At 41.1% G+C, this 24,237-nt stretch overlaps 1 pseudogene; it reads left to right on the top strand.

The window, feature by feature from the left end:
- LOC115120004 (alpha-actinin-2-like) overlaps positions 1–24,237 on the top strand; it is a 111,926-nt pseudogene that overhangs the window by 9,919 nt on the left and 77,770 nt on the right.

The raw sequence follows: 24,237 nt of genomic DNA, 5'->3' as shown, positions 1-24,237 counted from the left end.
TGTTGTCCAGCTGTCCAATATGGTGTTGTCCAGTTGTCCAATATGGTGTTGTCCAGTTGTCCAATATGGTGTTGTCCAGCTGTCCAATATGGTGTTGTCCAATATGGTGTTGTCCAGCTGTCCAATATGGTGTTGTCCAGATGTCCAATATGGTGTTGTCCAGTTGTCCAATATGGTGTTGTCCAGCTGTCCAATATGGTGTTGTCCAATATGGTGTTGTCCAGCTGTCCAATATGGTGTTGTCCAGCTGTCCAATATGGTGTTGTCCAGCTGTCCATAAATATTTGGACATTGACCCAGTTATTATAATTATAGCTGTCTACCACCGCATATTGGAGTTGCCATTGAATCATGTATATGAGCAGAAAGTGCTTTTAGCTTGAATTTGAGGGTATTTACATCCAAATCGGGTGAAAGGTTGTAGGAATTACATCACATTTAATATGTCCCCCCCCTTTTTAAAGGGCCCAAAAGTAATTGGACAATTGCCTGCTCAGGTATTCCATGGCCAGGTGTGTTATTCCCTCATTAGTTCATTTACAAGTAAGCAGATAAAAGGTCAAGCGTGACATTTGCATTGGGAATCTGTTACTGTTTTAACCCTCAATATGAAGTCCAGAGAGCCGTCACTGCCAGTGAAGCAAGACATTACTGGGCTGAAAAATCAAAAACAAACCCCTCAGAGAGACAGCAAAAACATGAGGTCCAAATCAACTATTTGGTACATTCTTTAATAAACAGAAAGAACACACTGGTGAGCTCAGGAACTAAAAGGCCCAGAAGAACAACAGAAAACAACTGTGGTGAATGACAGAATCATTCTTTCCATGGAGAAGAAAAACCCCTTTTCACAACAGTCGGCCAGATCAAGAACAGCCTCCAGGAGGCAGACGTATCTGTGTCAAAGTCAACAACCAAGAGAAGACTTCACCAGAGTAAATACAGAGGGTTTATCACAAGACTGCAAACCTCAAAAACAGGAAGACCACATTAGAGTTTGCCATAAAAACATGTGAAAAATCATTTCAAAAGCCTGTACAGTTCTGGAACAACATCCGGATGAGAGATGAGACAAAGATCAACTTGTACCAGAACGATGGGAAGAGAAGAGAATGGAGAAGCATAACTAACACCTGTGAAGCATGGAGGAGGTGGTGTTATGGCGTGGGAACGTACGGCTGCCGATGGAACTGGTTCCCTTGTATTTAGTGAAAGCATAACACCTCACCTGTGAAGCATGAAGGAGGTGGTGTTATGGCGTGGGAACGTACAGCTGACGATGGAACTGGTTCCCTTGTATTTAGAGAAAGCATAACACCTCATCTGTGAAGCATGGAGGAGGTGGTGTTATGGCGTGGGAACGTACAGCTGACGATGGAACTGGTTCCCTTGTATTTAGAGAAAGCATAACACCTCATCTGTGCAGCATGGAGGAGGTGGTGTTATGGCGTGGGAACGTACGGCTGCCGATGGAACTGGTTCCCTTGTATTTAGAGAAAGCATAACACCTCATCTGTGAAGCATGGAGGAGGTGGTGTTATGGCGTGGGAACGTACGGCTGCCGATGGAACTGGTTCCCTTGTATTTAGAGAAAGCATAACACCTCATCTGTGAAGCATGGAGGAGGTGGTGTTATGGCGTGGGAACGTACGGCTGCCGATGGAACTGGTTCCCTTGTATTTATAGAAAGCATAACACCTCATCTGTGAAGCATGGAGGAGGTGGTGTTATGGCGTGGGAACGTAAGGCTGCCGATGGAACTGGTTCCCTTGTATTTAGAGAAAGCATAACACCTCATCTGTGAAGCATGGAGGAGGTGGTGTTATGGCGTGGGAACGTACAGCTGACGATGGAACTGGTTCCCTTGTATTTAGAGAAAGCATAATACCTCATCTGTGAAGCATGGAGGAGGTGGTGTTATGGCGTGGGAACGTACGGCTGCCGATGGAACTGGTTCCCTTGTATTTAGAGAAAGCATAACACCTCATCTGTGAAGCATGGAGGAGGTGGTGTTATGGCGTGGGAACGTACGGCTGCCGATGGAACTGGTTCCCTTGTATTTAGAGAAAGCATAACACCTCATCTGTGAAGCATGGAGGAGGTGGTGTTATGGCGTGGGAACGTACGGCTGCCGATGGAACTGGTTCCCTTGTATTTATAGAAAGCATAACACCTCATCTGTGAAGCATGGAGGAGGTGGTGTTATGGCGTGGGAACGTAAGGCTGCCGATGGAACTGGTTCCCTTGTATTTAGAGAAAGCATAACACCTCATCTGTGAAGCATGGAGGAGGTGGTGTTATGGCGTGGGAACGTACGGCTGCCGATGGAACTGGTTCCCTTGTATTTAGAGAAAGCATAACACCTCATCTGTGAAGCATGGAGGAGGTGGTGTTATGGCGTGGGAACGTAAGGCTGCCGATGGAACTGGTTCCCTTGTATTTAGTGACTGCTGATAAAAAAAACAGCACTATGAATTCTGAAGTGTTAATGTTATTATCTGCTCAGATTCAGCCAAATGCTTCAAAACTCATTGGACGGCGCTTCACAGTGCAGATGGACAATGACCCCGAAGCAATACTGTGAAAGCAACCCAGTTCTTGTATAAGGCACCTCGGTATCTCTACTTGCACATTCAGCTTCTGCACATTCTACCATTCCAGTGTTTTAATTGCTATATTGTAATTACTTCGCCACCATGAGCCTATTTATTGCCTTACCTCTCTTATCCTACCTCATTTGCACACGCTGTATATAGATTTTTCTACTGTATTATTGACTGTATGTTTGTTTTACTCCATGTGTAACTCTGTGTTGTATGTGTCAAACTGCTTTGTTTCATCTTGACCAGGTCGCAGTTGCAAATGAGAACTTGTTCTCAACTAGCCTACCAGGTTACTGATGGATTTTGATGGGGATTGTCACGGATCAATCCGGAACTTTCATTACGCACACCTGTCCCCTATTCCCACTGATTAGTACTTGTATAAGTCCTTTGGTTTCCCTTGTCTGTCCATTATTTGTTCCAATGTCCGTTGGTGCGTGTGAGTACCTGTGCTGTGTGTTTTTGGGCTTTCGTGCCCTTGTGGACATATGATCTCGTCCCGTAGTGTTAATCATCGTGTGTTATTTATTCCTCGCTCTTTTGTTTTGGGATTTCTACCGTGTGTTTTGTTTTACGTGTCTGTTTGGTCTTCGTCCCACCGTGTCTTTATAAAAAAAAAAACATATTACGCATTCCTGCGCCTGTCTCCCGAATCTCTTCATACCAACGTGACAGGGATTGTCTTTTCTTTTTTACACACTGGTGCGTCAATAGACTCTTAATCAGACTATCCCAGTACTGAGTAGGTATTTACTGTTGCTAGTTTCCCTTGTACTAGGAAACATATGGGACGGCAGGTAGCCTAGTGGTTAGAGTGGAGGGACGGCAGGTAGCCTAGTGGTTAGAGTGGAGGGACGGCAGGTAGCCTAGTGGTTAGAGTGGAGGGGCGGCAGGTAGCCTAGTGGTTAGAGTGGAGGGGCGGCAGGTAGCCTAGTGGTTAGAGTGGAGGGGCGGCAGGTAGCCTAGTGGTTAGAGTGGAGGGGCGGCAGGTAGCCTAGTGGTTAGAGTGGAGGGACGGCAGGTAGCCTAGTGGTTAGAGTGGAGGGACGGCAGGTAGCCTAGTGGTTAGTGTTGGGACGGCAGGTAGCCTAGTGGTTAGAGTGTAGGGGCGGCAGGTAGCCTAGTGGTTAGAGTGTTGGGACGGCAGGTAGCCTAGTGGTTAGAGTGGAGGGACGGCAGGTAGCCTAGTGGTTAGAGTGTTGGGACGGCAGGTAGCCTAATGGTTAGAGTGTAGGGACGGCAGGTAGCCTAGTGGTTAGAGTGTTGGGACGGCAGGTAGCCTAGTGGTTAGAGTGGAGGGACGGCAGGTAGCCTAGTGGTTAGAGTGTAGGGACGGCAGGTAGCCTAGTGGTTAGAGTGGAGGGACGGCAGGTAGCCTAGTGGTTAGAGTGTAGGGGCGGTAGGTAGCCTAGTGGTTAGAGTGGAGGGGCGGCAGGTAACCTAGTGGTTAGAGTGGAGGGGCGGCAGGTAGACTAGTGGTTAGAGTGTAGGTGATGGCAGGTAGCCTAGTGGTTAGAGTGGAGGGACGGCAGGTAGCCTAGTGGTTAGAGTGGAGGGACGGCAGGTAGCCTAGTGGTTAGAGTGGAGGGACGGCAGGTAGCCTAGTGGTTAGAGTGGAGGGGCGGCAGGTAGCCTAGTGGTTAGAGTGGAGGGGCGGCAGGTAGCCTAGTGGTTAGAGTGGAGGGGCGGCAGGTAGCCTAGTGGTTAGAGTGGAGGGGCGGCAGGTAGCCTAGTGGTTAGAGTGGAGGGACGGCAGGTAGCCTAGTGGTTAGAGTGGAGGGACGGCAGGTAGCCTAGTGGTTAGTGTTGGGACGGCAGGTAGCCTAGTGGTTAGAGTGTAGGGGCGGCAGGTAGCCTAGTGGTTAGAGTGTTGGGACGGCAGGTAGCCTAGTGGTTAGAGTGGAGGGACGGCAGGTAGCCTAGTGGTTAGAGTGTTGGGACGGCAGGTAGCCTAATGGTTAGAGTGTAGGGACGGCAGGTAGCCTAGTGGTTAGAGTGTTGGGACGGCAGGTAGCCTAGTGGTTAGAGTGGAGGGACGGCAGGTAGCCTAGTGGTTAGAGTGTAGGGACGGCAGGTAGCCTAGTGGTTAGAGTGGAGGGACGGCAGGTAGCCTAGTGGTTAGAGTGTAGGGGCGGTAGGTAGCCTAGTGGTTAGAGTGGAGGGGCGGCAGGTAACCTAGTGGTTAGAGTGGAGGGGCGGCAGGTAGACTAGTGGTTAGAGTGTAGGTGATGGCAGGTAGCCTAGTGGTTAGAGTGTAGGGACGGCAGGTAGCCTAGTGGTTAGAGTGGAGGGACGGCAGGTAGCCTAGTGGTTAGAGTGTTGGGACGGCAGGTAGCCTAGTGGTTAGAGTGGAGGGACGGCAGGTAGCCTAGTGGTTAGAGTGGAGGGACGGCAGGTAGCCTAGTGGTTAGAGTGTTGGGACGGCAGGTAGCCTAGTGGTTAGAGTGTTGGGACGGCAGGTAGCCTAGTGGTTAGAGTGTAGGGACGGCAGGTAGCCTAGTGGTTAGAGTGTAGGGACGGCAGGTAGCCTAGTGGTTAGAGTGTTGGGGCGGCAGGTAGCCTAGTGGTTAGAGTGGAGGGATGGCAGGTAGCCTAGTGGTTAGAGTGTTGGGACGGCAGGTAGCCTAGTGGTTAGAGTGGAGGGACGGCAGGTAGCCTAGTGGTTAGAGTGTAGAGGCGGCAGGGTAGCCTAGGTGGTTAGAGTGTAGGGACGGCAGGTAGCCTAGTGGTTAGAGTGTAGGGACGGCAGGTAGCCTAGTGGTTAGAGTGTTGGGGCGGCAGGTAGCCTAGTGGTTAGAGTGGAGGGGCGGCAGGTAACCTAGTGGTTAGAGTGGAGGGGCGGCAGGTAGACTAGTGGTTAGAGTGTAGGGGAGGCAGGTAGCCTAGTGGTTAGAGTGTAGGGACGGCAGGTAGCCTAGTGGTTAGAGTGGAGGGACGGCAGGTAGCCTAGTGGTTAGAGTGTTGGGACGGCAGGTAGCCTAGTGGTTAGAGTGGAGGGACGGCAGGTAGCCTAGTGGTTAGAGTGGAGGGACGGCAGGTAGCCTAGTGGTTAGAGTGTTGGGACGGCAGGTAGCCTAGTGGTTAGAGTGTTGGGAAGGCAGGTAGCCTAGTGGTTAGAGTGTAGGGACGGCAGGTAGCCTAGTGGTTAGAGTGTAGGGACGGCAGGTAGCCTAGTGGTTAGAGTGTTGGGGCGGCAGGTAGCCTAGTGGTTAGAGTGGAGGGACGGCAGGTAGCCTAGTGGTTAGAGTGTTGGGACGGCAGGTAGCCTAGTGGTTAGAGTGGAGGGACGGCAGGTAGCCTAGTGGTTAGAGTGTAGAGGCGGCAGGGTAGCCTAGGTGGTTAGAGTGTAGGGACGGCAGGTAGCCTAGTGGTTAGAGTGTAGGGACGGCAGGTAGCCTAGTGGTTAGAGTGTTGGGGCGGCAGGTAGCCTAGTGGTTAGAGTGGAGGGACGGCAGGTAGCCTAGTGGTTAGAGTGTAGGGACGGCAGGTAGCCTAGTGGTTAGAGTGTTGGGACGGCAGGTAGCCTAGTGGTTAGAGTGTAGGGGCGGCAGGTAGCCTAGTGGTTAGAGTGTTGGGACGGCAGGTAGCCTAGTGGTTAGAGTGTTGGGACGGCAGGTAGCCTAGTGGTTAGAGTGGAGGGACGGCAGGTAACCTAGTGGTTAGAGTGTTGGGACGGCAGGTAGCCTAGTGGTTAGAGTGTAGGGACGGCAGGTAGCCTAGTGGTTAGAGTGTTGGGGCGGCAGGTAGCCTAGTGGTTAGAGTGGAGGGACGGCAGGTAGCCTAGTGGTTAGAGTGTTGGGACGGCAGGTAGCCTAGTGGTTAGAGTGGAGGGACGGCAGGTAGCCTAGTGGTTAGAGTGTAGAGGCGGCAGGGTAGCCTAGGTGGTTAGAGTGTAGGGACGGCAGGTAGCCTAGTGGTTAGAGTGTAGGGACGGCAGGTAGCCTAGTGGTTAGAGTGTTGGGGCGGCAGGTAGCCTAGTGGTTAGAGTGGAGGGACGGCAGGTAGCCTAGTGGTTAGAGTGTAGGGACGGCAGGTAGCCTAGTGGTTAGAGTGTTGGGACGGCAGGTAGCCTAGTGGTTAGAGTGTAGGGGCGGCAGGTAGCCTAGTGGTTAGAGTGTTGGGACGGCAGGTAGCCTAGTGGTTAGAGTGTTGGGACGGCAGGTAGCCTAGTGGTTAGAGTGGAGGGACGGCAGGTAACCTAGTGGTTAGAGTGTTGGGACGGCAGGTAGCCTAGTGGTTAGAGTGTTGGGACGGCAGGTAGCCTAGTGGTTAGAGTGTTGGGACGGCAGGTAGCCTAGTGGTTAGAGTGTAGGGACGGCAGGTAGCCTAGTGGTTAGAGTGTAGGGACGGCAGGTAGCCTAGTGGTTAGAGTGTAGGGACGGCAGGTAGCCTAGTGGTGGGGCCTGTAACCGAAAGGTTGCTGGATCGAAAATCTGTCATTCTGCCACTGAACAAGGCAGTTAACCCACCGTTCCCCTGAACAAGGCAGTTAACCCACTGTTCCCCTGAACAAGGCAGTTAACCCACTGTTCCCCTGAACAAGGCAGTTAACCCACCGTTCCCCTGAACAAGGCAGTCAACCCACTGTTCCCCTGAACAAGGCAGTTAACCCACCGTTCCCCTGAACAAGGCAGTCAACCCACTGTTCCCCTGAACAAGGCAGTTAACCTACTGTTCCCCTGAACAAGGCAGTTAACCCACTGTTCCCCTGAACAAGGCAGTTAACCCACTGTTCCCCTGAACAAGGCAGTTAACCCACTGTTCCCCTGAACAAGGCAGTTAACCCACCGTTCCCTGAACAAGGCAGTCAACCCACTGTTCCCCTGAACAAGGCAGTTAACCCAGTGTTCCCTGAACAAGGCAGTTAACCCACTGTTCCCTGAACAAGGCAGTCAACCCACTGTTCCCCTGAACAAGGCAGTTAACCCACTGTTCCCCTGAACAAGGCAGTTAACCCACCGTTCCCCTGAACAAGGCAGTTAACCCACTGTTCCCCTGAACATGGCAGTTAACCCACCGTTCCCCTGAACAAGGCAGTTAACCCACTGTTCCCCTGAACGAGGCAGTTAACCCACCGTTCCCCTGAACAAGGCAGTTAACCCACTGTTCCCCTGAACAAGGCAGTTAACCCACTGTTCCCTGAACAAGGCAGTTAACCCACTGTTCCCTGAACAAGGCAGTCAACCCACTGTTCCCTGAACAAGGCAGTTAACCCACTGTTCCCTGAACAAGGCAGTTAACCCACTGTTCCCCTGAACAAGGCAGTCAACCCACTGTTCCCTGAACAAGGCAGTTAACCCACTGTTCCCTGAACAAGGCAGTTAACCCACCGTTCCCCTGAACAAGGCAGTTAACCCACTGTTCCCTGAACATGGCAGTTAACCCACTGTTCCCCTGAACAAGGCAGTTAACCCACTGTTCCCCTGAACGAGGCAGTTAACCCACCGTTCCCCTGAACAAGGCAGTTAACCCACTGTTCCCCTGAACAAGGCAGTTAACCCACTGTTCCCCTGAACAAGGCAGTTAACCCACTGTTCCCCTGAACAAGGCAGTTAACCCACTGTTCCCCTGAACAAGGCAGTCAACCCACTGTTCCCCTGAACAAGGCAGTTAACCCACTGTTCCCCTGAACAAGGCAGTCAACCCACTGTTCCCCTGAACAAGGCAGTTAACCCACTGTTCCCCTGAACAAGGCAGTTAACCCACTGTTCCCCTGAACAAGGCAGTTAACCCACTGTTCCCCTGAACAAGGCAGTTAACCCACTGTTCCCCTGAACAAGGCAGTTAACCCACTGTTCCCCTGAACAAGGCAGTTAACCCACTGTTCCCCTGAACAAGGCAGTTAACCCACTGTTCCCCTGAACAAGGCAGTTAACCCATTGTTCCCCGGAAGGCCGTCATTGTAAATTATCATTTGTTCTTATACTGACTTGCCTCGTTAAATAAAAAAAATAAACATAAGGGTTTATAATGCTCCTGTTCTATGATGATAGCTGCATCGTACTGTAAAGGCTCTGACAATCAGGAAACAAAACCCTGTTGTCAGTACAGCGTTCTCATTCACAACCATGTGTTCTGTACCATCTTTTTATTTTATTTTGTATTTATTTTTTGGAGCGCGTGCTACGGATGGGTGTTGCCATCGTGACCAGTGAACTGAGATAAGGCGGAGCTTTTACCTAGCATGGACTTGTTCTCATTCACAACCATGTGTTCTGTCCCACCACGTAAACGTTGAAGGACGATTCTTTGCTTTTTATCCCCCAGCTGGGTCAACAGATTGATTTATCTCAACAACCACACACAAGAGTACGTCGCATCAAACCAGGGGGACCTTTGTTCCTTCAATGACAACCGTGACAACTTCAGTCACACTCATAAATTACAGCCAGCGCTGAAATCCAACCACCTTGTGAATTACACTGTGCTGAGGACACAGGCAGAGAGGGAGACATGCCTGAGGGGAGAACAGACCTTGTGAATTACACTGTGCTGAGGACACAGGCAGAGAGGGAGACATGCCAGAGGGGAGAACAGACCTTGTGAATTACACTGTGCTGAGGACACAGGCAGAGAGGGAGACATGCCAGAGGGGAGAACAGACCTTGTCTGGAGGAGGGTCCAAAAGCAGCCTCATGCCCTCTATATGACTACAGGTTATAACTACAGGCTATAACTACAGGTTATAACAGGAAAACACTGCTCTCTACCCTCTCTATGACTACAGGTTATAACTACAGGTTATAACTCTAGGTTATAACAGGAAAACACTGCTCTCTCTACCCTCTCTATAACTACAGGTTATAACTCTAGGTTATAACAGGAAAACACTGCTCTCTCTACCCTCTCTATAACTACAGGCTATAACTACAGGTTATAACTACAGGTTATAACTACAGGTTATAACTACATGTTATAACAGGAAAACACTGCTCTCTCTACCCTCTCTATAACTACAGGCTATAACTACAGGTTATAACTACAGGTTATAACTATAGGTTATAACTACATGTTATAACAGGAAATCACTGCTCTCTCTACCCTCTCTATAACTACAGGCTATAACTACAGGTTATAACTACAGGTTATAACTATAGGTTATAACTACAGGTTATCACTACAGATTATAACTACAGGTTATAACTACAGGTTATAACAGGAAAACACTGCTCTCTCTACCCTCCCTATGATAACTATAGGTTATAACTAAAGGTTATAACTACAGGTTATAACTACAGGTTATAACAGGAAAAAACTGCTCTCTCTACCCTCCCTATGATAACTATAGGTTATAACTAAAGGTTATAACTACAGGTTATAACAGGAAAAAACTGCTCTCTCTACCCTCCCTATGATAACTATAGGTTATAACTAAAGGTTATAACTACAGGTTATAACAGGAAAACACTGCTCTCTACCCTCTCTATAACTGCATGTTATAACTACAGGTTATAACTACAGGTTATAACTGCAGGTTATAACAGGAAAACACTGCTCTCTACCCTCCCTATGATAACTATAGGTTATAACTGCAGGTTATAACTAGAGGTTATAACTATAGGTTATAACTGCAGGTTATAACTATAGGTTATAACAGGAAAACACTGCTCTCTACCCTCCCTATGATAACTATAGGTTATAACTGCAGGTTATAACTAGAGGTTATAACTATAGGTTATAACTGCAGGTTATAACTATAGGTTATAACTACAGGTTATAACAGGAAAACACTGCTCTCTACCCTCTCTATGATAACTACAGGTTATAACTACAGGTTATAACTACAGGTTATAACTACATGTTATAACAGGAAAACACTGCTCTCTCTACCCTCTCTATAACTACAGGTTATAACTACAGGTTATAACTACAGGTTATAACTACATGTTATAACAGGAAAACACTGCTCTCTCTACCCTCTCTATAACTACAGGCTATAACTACAGGTTATAACTACAGGTTATAACTATAGGTTATAACTACAGGTTATAACTACAGGTTATAACAGGAAAACACTGCTCTCTCTACCCTCCCTATGATAACTATAGGTTATAACTAAAGGTTATAACTAAAGGTTATAACTAAGGTTATAACAGGAAAAAACTGCTCTCTACCCTCTCTATAACTGGTTATAACTACAGGTTAAAAGGAAAACACTGCTCTCTACCCTCTCTATGATAACTAGGTTATAACTACAGGTTATAACTACAGGTTATAACAGGAAAACACTGCTCTCTACCCTCCCTATGATAACTATAGGTTATAACTGCAGGTTATAACTACAGGTTATAACTATAGGTTATAACAGGAAAACACTGCTCTCTACCCTCTCTATGATAACTATAGGTTATAACTACAGGTTATAACTACAGGTTATAACTACATGTTATAACAGCAGGTTATAACTACAGGTTATAACTATAGGTTATAACTGCAGGTTATAACTATAGAAAAGGAATACACTGCTCTCTCTACCCTCTCTATAACTACAGGTTATAACTACAGGTTATAACTATAGGTTATAACTACAGGTTATAACAGGAAAACACTGCTCTCTACCCTCTCTATAACTGCAGGTTATAACTATAGGTTATAACTACAGGTTATAACAGGAAAACACTGCTCTCTACCCTCTCTATGATAACTATAGGTTATAACTACAGGTTATAACTACAGGTTATAACAGGAAAACACTGCTCTCTACCCTCCCTATGATAACTATAGGTTATAACTGCAGGTTATAACTACAGGTTATAACTATAGGTTATAACTGCAGGTTATAACTATAGGTTATAACTACAGGTTATAACAGGAATACACTGCTCTCTACCCTCTCTATGATAACTACAGGTTATAACTACAGGTTATAACTACAGGTTATAACTACATGTTATAACAGGAAAACACTGCTCTCTCTACCCTCTCTATAACTACAGGTTATAACTACAGGTTATAACTACAGGTTATAACTACATGTTATAACAGGAAAACACTGCTCTCTCTACCCTCTCTATAACTACAGGCTATAACTACAGGTTATAACTACAGGTTATAACTATAGGTTATAACTACATGTTATAACAGGAAATCACTGCTCTCTCTACCCTCTCTATAACTACAGGCTATAACTACAGGTTATAACTACAGGTTATAACTATAGGTTATAACTACAGGTTATCACTACAGATTATAACTACAGGTTATAACTACAGGTTATAACAGGAAAACACTGCTCTCTCTACCCTCCCTATGATAACTATAGGTTATAACTAAAGGTTATAACTACAGGTTATAACTACAGGTTATAACAGGAAAAAACTGCTCTCTCTACCCTCCCTATGATAACTATAGGTTATAACTAAAGGTTATAACTATTATAACTACAGGTTATAACAGGAAAAAACTGCTCTCTCTACCCTCCCTATGATAACTATAGGTTATAACTAAAGGTTATAACTACAGGTTATAACAGGAAAACACTGCTCTCTACCCTCTCTATAACTGCATGTTATAACTACAGGTTATAACTACAGGTTATAACTGCAGGTTATAACAGGAAAACACTGCTCTCTACCCTCCCTATGATAACTATAGGTTATAACTGCAGGTTATAACTAGAGGTTATAACTATAGGTTATAACTGCAGGTTATAACTACAGGTTATAACAGGAAAACACTGCTCTCTACCCTCCCTATGATAACTATAGGTTATAACTGCAGGTTATAACTAGAGGTTATAACTATAGGTTATAACTGCAGGTTATAACTATAGGTTATAACTACAGGTTATAACAGGAAAACACTGCTCTCTACCCTCTCTATGATAACTACAGGTTATAACTACAGGTTATAACTACAGGTTATAACTACATGTTATAACAGGAAAACACTGCTCTCTCTACCCTCTCTATAACTACAGGTTATAACTACAGGTTATAACTACATGTTATAACAGGAAAACACTGCTCTCTCTACCCTCTCTATAACTACAGGCTATAACTACAGGTTATAACTACAGGTTATAACTATAGGTTATAACTACAGGTTATAACTACAGGTTATAACAGGAAAACACTGCTCTCTCTACCCTCCCTATGATAACTATAGGTTATAACTAAAGGTTATAACTAAAGGTTATAACTACAGGTTATAACAGGAAAAAACTGCTCTCTACCCTCTCTATAACTGCAGGTTATAACTATAGGTTATAACTACAGGTTATAACAGGAAAACACTGCTCTCTACCCTCTCTATGATAACTATAGGTTATAACTACAGGTTATAACTACAGGTTATAACAGGAAAACACTGCTCTCTACCCTCCCTATGATAACTATAGGTTATAACTGCAGGTTATAACTACAGGTTATAACTATAGGTTATAACTGCAGGTTATAACTATAGGTTATAACTACAGGTTATAACAGGAATACACTGCTCTCTACCCTCTCTATGATAACTACAGGTTATAACTACAGGTTATAACTACAGGTTATAACTACATGTTATAACAGGAAAACACTGCTCTCTCTACCCTCTCTATAACTACAGGTTATAACTACAGGTTATAACTATAGGTTATAACTACAGGTTATAACAGGAAAACACTGCTCTCTACCCTCTCTATAACTGCAGGTTATAACTATAGGTTATAACTACAGGTTATAACAGGAAAACACTGCTCTCTACCCTCTCTATGATAACTATAGGTTATAACTACAGGTTATAACTACAGGTTATAACAGGAAAACACTGCTCTCTACCCTCCCTATGATAACTATAGGTTATAACTGCAGGTTATAACTACAGGTTATAACTATAGGTTATAACTGCAGGTTATAACTATAGGTTATAACTACAGGTTATAACAGGAATACACTGCTCTCTACCCTCTCTATGATAACTACAGGTTATAACTACAGGTTATAACTACAGGTTATAACTACATGTTATAACAGGAAAACACTGCTCTCTCTACCCTCTCTATAACTACAGGTTATAACTACAGGTTATAACTATAGGTTATAACTACAGGTTATAACAGGAAAACACTGCTCTCTACCCTCTCTATGATAACTACAGGTTATAACTACAGGTTATAACAGGAAAAAACTGCTCTCTCTACCCTCCCTATGATAACTATAGGTTATAACTAAAGGTTATAACTACAGGTTATAACAGGAAAAAACTGCTCTCTCTACCCTCCCTATGATAACTATAGGTTATAACTACAGGTTATAACAGGAAAACACTGCTCTCTACCCTCTCTATAACTGCAGGTTATAACTACAGGTTATAACTACAGGTTATAACAGGAAAACACTGCTCTCTACCCTCCCTATGATAACTATAGGTTATAACTGCAGGTTATAACTACAGGTTATAACTATAGGTTATAACTACAGGTTATAACTACAGGTTATAACAGGAAAACACTGCTCTCTACCCTCCCTATGATAACTATAGGTTATAACTGCAGGTTATAACTACAGGTTATAACTATAGGTTATAACTGCAGGTTATAACTATAGGTTATAACTACAGGTTATAACAGGAAAACACTGCTCTCTACCCTCTCTATGATAACTACAGGTTATAACTACAGGTTATAACTACAGGTTATAACTACATGTTATAACAGGAAAACACTGCTCTCTCTACCCTCTCTATAACTACAGGTTATAACTACAGGTTATAACAGGAAAACACATCTTTATACAGAGGATGGATAAAGATAACCCCCAAGCACTTTTCTTCCCAGAGCTCAAAGCCATCCCTCCGTGCCATGTCTGTTGTCTGGTAAATGGTACCCCAATAATGCTCTCTGACCACCGATTCATGGGTCTGAACGAGAGGCCAGCTGTCTGTGTGTAACCGATGTGAAACGGCTAGCTTAGTTAGCGGTGGTGCTCGCTAACAGCGTTTCAATCGGGTGACGTCACTCGCTCTGAGACCTAGAAGCACTTGTTCCCTTTTGCTCGGCAAGGGCCGCGGGATTTTTTTGTGGTGCGATGGGTAACGATGCTTCGTGGGTGTCAGTTGTTGATGTGTGCAGAGGGTCCCCTTGTTCAACCGAGGCCCTTCCCAGTGTCCTGGACACGGTAAAGTGTTGACGGAGATCGTTTTGTTTACAGAGAAAACGCCAAAGACACGTGAAAGAGTCAGACACAAGGACTAACCTGTGTTGATTGGACTCGTTGTTGAGCCGTACGTCTGTTGTGCTCAGACTTTCACAGCCTGGTGCAACTCTCACCTGAGGAAGGCTGGGACTGGGATTGAGAACATCGAGGAGGACTTCAGGAACGGACTGAAACTCATGCTGCTGCTGGAAGTCATTTCTGGTACATCGTCTCTCTCTGTGTGTGTGTGTGTGTGTGTGTGTGTGTGTGTGTGTGTGTGTGTGTGTGTGTGTGTGTGTGTGTGTGTGTGTGTGTGTGTGTGTGTGTGTGTGTGTGTGTGTGTCTGCGTGTGTGTGTGTGTGTGTGTGTGTGTGTGTGTGTGTGTGTGTGTGTGTGTGGTAGTTATTCTGAAAGGTGTGCCCGATACGTCAATACAGCCGCACGTCTCCTCTTCCTCAGGTGAATGACTTCACATGTCTCCTCTTCCTCAGGTGAAAGACTTCCCAAACCAGACAGAGGGAAAATGCGCTTCCACAAGATAGCCAACGTCAACAAGGCTCTGGATTACATCACCAGCAAAGGAGTCAAGCTGGTCTCCATTGGAGCTGAAGGTATATTATAGCTCTATTTCACCACAGCTGAAGGTACATTATAGATCTATTTCACCACAGCTGAAGGTGTATCTATTTCACCACAGCTGAAGGTACATTATAGCTCTATTTCACCACAGCTGAAGGTGTATCTATTTCACCACAGCTGAAGGTGTATTATATATCTATTTCACCACAGCTGAAGGTGTATCTATTTCACCACAGCTGAAGGTGTATTATATATCTATTTCACCACAGCTGAAGGTACATTATAGCTCTATTTCACCACAGCTGAAGGTACATTATAGATCTATTTCACCACAGCTGAAGGTATATTATAGATCTATTTCACCATAGCTGAAGGTACATTATAGCTCTATTTCACCACAGCTGAAGGTATATTATAGATCTATTTCACCACAGCTGAAGGTACATTATAGATCTATTTCACCACAGCTGAAGGTACATTATAGCTCTATTTCACCACAGCTGAAGGTACATTATAGCTCTATTTCACCACAGCTGAAGGTATATTATAGCTCTATTTCACCACAGCTGAAGGTATATTATAGATCTATTTCACCATAGCTGAAGGTACATTATAGATCTATTTCACCACAGCTGAAGGTACATTATTGATCTATTTCACCACAGTTGAAGGTATATTATAGCTCTATTTCACCACAGCTGAAGGTACATTATAGCTCTATTTCACCACAGCTGAAGGTATGTTATAGATCTATTTCACCACAGCTGAAGGTACATTATAGCTCTATTTCACCACAGCTGAAGGTATATTATAGATCTATTTCACCACAGCTGAAGGTGTATCTATTTTACCACAGCTGAAGGTATATTATAGCTCTATTTCACCACAGCTGAAGGTACATTATAGATCTATTTCACCACAGCTGAAGGTACATTATAGATCTATTTCACCACAGCTGAAGGTATATTATAGATCTATTTCACCACAGCTGAAGGTACATTATAGATCTATTTCACCACAGCTGAAGGTATATTATAGATCTATTTCACCACAGCTGAAGGTACATTATAGATCTATTTCACCACAGCTGAAGGTATATTATAGATCTATTTCACCACAGCTGAAGGTACATTATAGATCTATTTCACCACAGCTGAAGGTACATTATAGATCTATTTCACCACAGCTGAAGGTATATTATAGATCTATTTCACCACAGCTGAAGGTGTATCTATTTCACCACAGCTGAAGGTATATTATAGATCTATTTCACCACAGCTGAAGGTATATTATAGATCTATTTCACCACAGCTGAAGGTACATTATAGATCTATTTCACCACAGCTGAAGGTATATTATAGATCTATTTCACCACAGCTGAAGGTGTATCTATTTCACCACAGCTGAAGGTATATTATAGATCTATTTCACCACAGCTGAAGGTACATTATAGATCTATTTCACCACAGCTGAAGGTGTATTATAGATCTATTTCACCACAGCTGAAGGTACATTATAGATCTATTTCACCACAGCTGAAGGTATATTATAGATCTATTTCACCACAGCTGAAGGTACATTATAGATCTATTTCACCACAGCTGAAGGTATATTATAGATCTATTTCACCACAGCTGAAGGTACATTATAGATCTATTTCACCACAGCTGAAGGTATATTATAGATCTATTTCACCACAGCTGAAGGTACACTATAGCTCTATTTCACCACAGCTGAAGGTACATTATAGATCTATTTCACCACAGCTGAAGGTATATTATAGATCTATTTCACCACAGCTGAAGGTATATTATAGATCTATTTCACCACAGCTGAAGGTACATTATAGATCTATTTCACCACAGCTGAAGGTACATTATAGATCTATTTCACCACAGCTGAAGGTGTATCTATTTCACCACAGCTGAAGGTATATTATAGATCTATTTCACCACAGCTGAAGGTATATTATAGATCTATTTCACCACAGCTGAAGGTACATTATAGCTCTATTTCACCACAGCTGAAGGTACATTATAGATCTATTTCACCACAGCTGAAGGTATATTATAGCTCTATTTCAACACAGCTGAAGGTATATTATAGATCTATTTCACCACAGCTGAAGGTACATTATAGATCTATTTCACCACAGCTGAAGGTACATTATAGATCTATTTCACCACAGCTGAAGGTGTATCTATTTCACCACAGCTGAAGGTGTATCTATTTCACCACAGCTGAAGGTATATTATAGATCTATTTCACTACAGCTGAAGGTATATTATAGATCTATTTCACCACAGCTGAAGGTACATTATAGCTCTATTTCACCACAGCTGAAGGTACATTATAGATCTATTTCACCACAGCTGAAGGTACATTATAGATCTATTTCACCACAGCTGAAGGTGTATCTATTTCACCACAGCTGAAGGTGTATCTATTTCACCACAGCTGAAGGTGTATCTATTTCACTACAGCTGAAGGTATATTATAGATCTATTTCACCACAGCTGAAGGTACATTATAGCTCTATTTCACCACAGCTGAAGGTATATTATAGATCTATTTCACCACAGCTGAAGGTACATTATAGATCTATTTCACCACAGCTGAAGGTGTATCTATTTCACCACAGCTGAAGGTATATTATAGATCTATTTCACCACAGCTGAAGGTACATTATAGATCTATTTCACCACAGCTGAAGGTACATTATAGATCTATTTCACCACAGCTGAAGGTATATTATAGATCTATTTCACCACAGCTGAAGGTGTATCTATTTCACCACAGCTGAAGGTGTATCTATTTCACCACAGCTGAAGGTATATTATAGATCTATTTCACCACAGCTGAAGGTACATTATAGATCTATTTCACCACAGCTGAAGGTATATTATAGCTCTATTTCACCACAGCTGAAGGTACATTATAGCTCTATTTCACCACAGCTGAAGGTATATTATAGATCTATTTCACCACAGCTGAAGGTACATTATAGCTCTATTTCACCACAGCTGAAGGTACATTATAGATCTATTTCACCACAGCTGAAGGTGTATCTATTTCACCACAGCTGAAGGTGTATCTATTTCACCACAGCTGAAGGTATATTATAGATCTATTTCACTACAGCTGAAGGTACATTATAGCTCTATTTCACCACAGCTGAAGGTACATTATAGATCTATTTCACCACAGCTGAAGGTGTATCTATTTCACCACAGCTGAAGGTACATTATAGATCTATTTCACCACAGCTGAAGGTGTATCTATTTCACCACAGCTGAAGGTATATTATAGCTCTATTTCACCACAGCTGAAGGTACATTATAGATCTATTTCACCACAGCTGAAGGTATATTATAGATCTATTTCACCACAGCTGAAGGTACATTATAGCTCTATTTCACCACAGCTGAAGGTACATTATAGATCTATTTCACCACAGCTGAAGGTATATTATAGCTCTATTTCACCACAGCTGAAGGTACATTATAGATCTATTTCACCACAGCTGAAGGTATATTATAGATCTATTTCACCACAGCTGAAGGTACATTATAGATCTATTTCACCACAGCTGAAGGTATATTATAGCTCTATTTCACCACAGCTGAAGGTACATTATATATCTATTTCACCACAGCTGAAGGTGTATTATAGATCTATTTCACCACAGCTGAAGGTGTATTATAGATCTATTTCACCACAGCTGAAGGTACATTATAGATCTATTTCACCACAGCTGAAGGTACATTATAGATCTATTTCACCACAGCTGAAGGTATATTATAATTTACTACAGTCCACAAAAACACTACAGTAAATTCTACAGTATACTACAATCTGCAAAAACATGACAGTAATTACCATAGTGTATACTACAGTTTTCTTTTATTTATACTATGTTTACTGTAAGTACTACTGAATACTACAGCAAATACTATAGTATACTGTGGTGTAAATACTATAGTATACCGTGGTATAAATACTATAGTATACCGTGGTATAAATACTATAGTATACTGTGGTATAAAAACTATAGTATACATTTTGTGCCCGGATATAAAACGTCTGTTTTGGTAGATGTGTGAACATATCAAAATACTGAAACTTACAAAATACCAGCTGTTAACTTTAAAATGATGGAATGAATTACCCAAAGAGAGTGTAAAGAAGATTTTCAGTGCTTGTTACTTTTTAGTCCGCAAAAACACTACAGTTAATACTATAGTATTTACACCACAGTATACTATAGTATTTATACCACAGTATACTATAGTATTTATAACACAGTATACTATAGTATTTACACCACAGTATACTATAGTATTTACACCACAGTATACTATAGTATTTATACCACAGTATACTATAGTATTTACACCACAGTATACTATAGTATTTATAACACAGTATACTATAGTATTTATACCACAGTATACTATAGTATTTATACCACAGTATACTATAGTATTTATACCACAGTATACTATAGTATTTATACCACAGTATACTATAGTATTTATACCACAGTATACTATAGTATTTATACCACAGTATACTATAGTATTTATACCACAGTATACTATAGTATTTACACCACAGTATACTATAGTATTTATACCACAGTATACTATAGTATTTATACCACGGTATACTATAGTATTTATACCACAGTATACTATAGTATTTATACCACGGTATACTATAGTATTTACACCACAGTATACTATAGTATTTTCCACAGTATACTATAGTATTTATACCACAGTATACTATAATATTTATACCACAGTATACTATAGTGTTTATACCACAGTATACTATAGTATTTATACCACAGTATACTATAGTATTTATACCACAGTATACTATAGTATTTATACCACAGTATACTATAGTATTTATACCGCAGTATACTATAGTATTTATACCACAGTATTCTATAGCATTTGTTTAATATGTGCTCTGTGTGTCATTTAACATTGCATGTAGTTTGTATTCCAGTATATTATATCGGCCATCCAATAAGACAAACTTAATGGAGGAATAGAGAACACAGGGGCCTGGTTGAGAAAGACCGGGACGTCTCCGTGACGACTGCATTACTGACCTGTTTCTCCTGCAGAGATTGTGGACGGCAACATTAAGATGACTCTGGGAATGATCTGGACCATCATTCTGCGCTTCGCAATCCAGGACATCACAGTGGAAGGTTAGTTAATATAGTCATGTAGTTATAGTGTATAGTATGTTATCTCCATGGGAGGTTAGTTAATATAGTCATGTAGTTATAGTGTGTAGTATGTTATCTCCATGGGAGGTTAGTTAATATAGTCATGTAGTTATAGTGGTATGTATAGTGTATAGTATGTTATCTCCATGGTTAGTTAATATAGTCATGTAGTTATAGTGTATAGTATGTTATCTCCAGGGAAGGTTAGATAATATAGTCATGTAGTTATAGTGTATAGTATGTTATCTCCATGGGAGGTTAGTTAATATAGTCATGTAGTTATAGTGGTATGTATAGTGTATAGTATGTTATCTCCATGGTTAGTTAATATAGTCATGTAGTTATAGTAATATAGTCATGTAGTTATAGTAATATAGTCATGTAGTTATAGTGTATAGTATGTTATCTCCATGGGAGGTTAGTTAATATAGTCATGTAGTTATAGTAATATAGTCATGTAGTTATAGTGGTATGTATAGTGTATAGTATGTTATCTCCATGGGAGGTTAGTTAATATAGTCATGTAGTTATAGTGTATAGTATGTTATCTCCATGGGAGGTTAGTTAATATAGTCATGTAGTTATAGTGTATAGTATGTTATCTCCATGGGAGGTTAGATAATATAGTCATGTAGTTATAGTGTATAGTATGTTATCTCCATGGGAGGTTAGATAATATAGTCATGTAGTTATAGTGTATAGTATGTTATCTCCAAGGTTAGTTAATATAGTCATGTAGTTATAGTGTATAGTATGTTATCTCCATGGGAGGTTAGTTAATATAGTCATGTAGTTATAGTGGTATGTATAGTGTATAGTATGTTATCTCCATGGAAGGTTAGTTAATATAGTCATGTAGTTATAGTAATATAGTCATGTAGTTATAGTGTATAGTATGTTATCTCCATGGGAGGTTAGATAATATAGTCATGTAGTTATAGTGTATAGTATGTTATCTCCAAGGTTAGTTAATATAGTCATGTAGTTATAGTGTATAGTATGTTATCTCAGTGGGAGGTTAGATAATATAGTCATGTAGTTATAGTGGTATGTATAGTGTATAGTATGTTATCTCCATGGGAGGTTAGTTAATATAGTCATGTAGTTATAGTGTATAGTATGTTATCTCCATGGGAGGTTAGATAATATAGTCATGTAGTTATAGTGTATAGTATGTTATCTCCATGGGAGGTTAGATAATATAGTCATGTAGTTATAGTGTATAGTATGTTATCTCCAAGGTTAGTTATTATAGTCATGTAGTTATAGTGTATAGTATGTTATCTCCATGGGAGGTTAGTTAATATAGTCATGTAGTTATAGTGGTATGTATAGTGTATAGTATGTTATCTCCATGGAAGGTTAGTTAATATAGTCATGTAGTTATAGTAATATAGTCATGTAGTTATAGTGTATAGTATGTTATCTCCATGGGAGGTTAGATAATATAGTCATGTAGTTATAGTGTATAGTATGTTATCTCCAAGGTTAGTTAATATAGTCATGTAGTTATAGTGTATAGTATGTTATCTCAGTGGGAGGTTAGATAATATAGTCATGTAGTTATAGTGGTATGTATAGTGTATAGTATGTTATCTCCATGGGAGGTTAGTTAATATAGTCATGTAGTTATAGTGTATAGTATGTTATCTCCATGGGAGGTTAGATAATATAGTCATGTAGTTATAGTGTATAGTATGTTATCTCCATGGGAGGTTAGATAATATAGTCATGTAGTTATAGTGTATAGTATGTTATCTCCAAGGTTAGTTATTATAGTCATGTAGTTATAGTGTATAGTATGTTATCTCCATGGGAGGTTAGTTAATATAGTCATGTAGTTATAGTGGTATGTATAGTGTATAGTATGTTATCTCCATGGGAGGTTAGTTAATATAGTCATGTAGTTATAGTGTATAGTATGTTATCTCCATGGGAGGTTAGTTAATATAGTCATGTAGTTATAGTGTATAGTATGTTATCTCCATGGTTAGTTAATATAGTCATGTAGTTATAGTGTATAGTATGTTATCTCCAAGGTTAGTTATTATAGTCATGTAGTTATAGTGTATAGTATGTTATCTCCATGGGAGGTTAGTTAATATAGTCATGTAGTTATAGTGTATAGTATGTTATCTCCATGGGAGGTTAGTTAATATAGTCATGTAGTTATAGTGTATAGTATGTTATCTCCATGGGAGGTTAGTTAATATAGTCATGTAGTTATAGTGTATAGTATGTTATCTCCAAGGGAGGTTAGTTAATATAGTCATGTAGTTATAGTGTATAGTATGTTATCTCCATGGGAGGTTAGATAATATAGTCATGTAGTTATAGTGTATAGTATGTTATCTCCAAGGGAGGTTAGTTAATATAGTCATGTAGTTATAGTGTATAGTATGTTATCTCCATGGGAGGTTAGTTAATATAGTCATGTAGTTATAGTGTATAGTATTATCTCCAAGTTATCTCATGTAGGTTAGTTAATATAGTCATGTAGTTATAGTGTATAGTATGTTATCTCCATGGGAGGTTAGATAATATAGTCATGTAGTTATAGTGTATAGTATGTTATCTCCATGGGAGGTTAGTTAATATAGTCATGTAGTTATAGTGTATAGTATGTTATCTCCAAGGTTAGTTAATATAGTCATGTAGTTATAGTGTATAGTATGTTATCTCCAGGGAAGGTTAGATAATATAGTCATGTAGTTATAGTGCATAGTATGTTATCTCCATGGGAGGTTAGTTAATATAGTCATGTAGTTATAGTAATATAGTCATGTAGTTATAGTGTATAGTATGTTATCTCCATGGGAGGTTAGTTAATATAGTCATGTAGTTATAGTGGTATGTATAGTGTATAGTATGTTATCTCCATGGGAGGTTAGTTAATATAGTCATGTAGTTGTAGTGTATAGTATGTTATCTCCATGGGAGGTTAGTTAATATAGTCATGTAGTTATAGTGTATAGTATGTTATCTCCATGGGAGGTTAGTTAATATAGTCATGTAGTTATAGTGTATAGTATGTTATCTCCATGGGAGGTTAGTTAATATAGTCATGTAGTTATAGTGTATAGTATGTTATCTCCATGGGAGGTTAGTTAATATAGTCATGTAGTTATAGTAATATAGTCATGTAGTTATAGTGTATAGTATGTTATCTCCATGGGAGGTTAGTTAATATAGTCATGTAGTTATAGTGGTATGTATAGTGTATAGTATGTTATCTCCATGGGAGGTTAGATAATATAGTCATGTAGTTATAGTGTATAGTATGTTATCTCCAAGGGAGGTTAGTTAATATAGTCATGTAGTTATAGTGGTATGTATAGTGTATAGTATGTTATCTCCAAGGTTAGTTAATATAGTCATGTAGTTATAGTGTATAGTATGTTATCTCCATGGGAGGTTAGTTAATATAGTCATGTAGTTATAGTGGTATGTATAGTGTATAGTATGTTATCTCCATGGTTAGTTAATATAGTCATGTAGTTATAGTGTATAGTATGTTATCTCCAAGGGAGGTTAGTTAATATAGTCATGTAGTTATAGTGTATAGTATGTTATCTCCATGGGAGGTTAGTTAATATAGTCATGTAGTTATAGTGTATAGTATGTTATCTCCAAGGGAGGTTAGTTAATATAGTAATGTAGTTATAGTGTATAGTATGTTATCTCCAAG

Source organism: Oncorhynchus nerka, linkage group LG10 (assembly GCF_034236695.1).
Source record: "Oncorhynchus nerka isolate Pitt River linkage group LG10, Oner_Uvic_2.0, whole genome shotgun sequence".
In the NCBI taxonomy this organism is placed as follows: Eukaryota; Metazoa; Chordata; class Actinopteri; order Salmoniformes; family Salmonidae; genus Oncorhynchus; species Oncorhynchus nerka.
The sequence above is the reverse complement of the archived record's forward strand: the minus strand, read 5'-3'. Positions and strand labels throughout refer to the sequence as shown.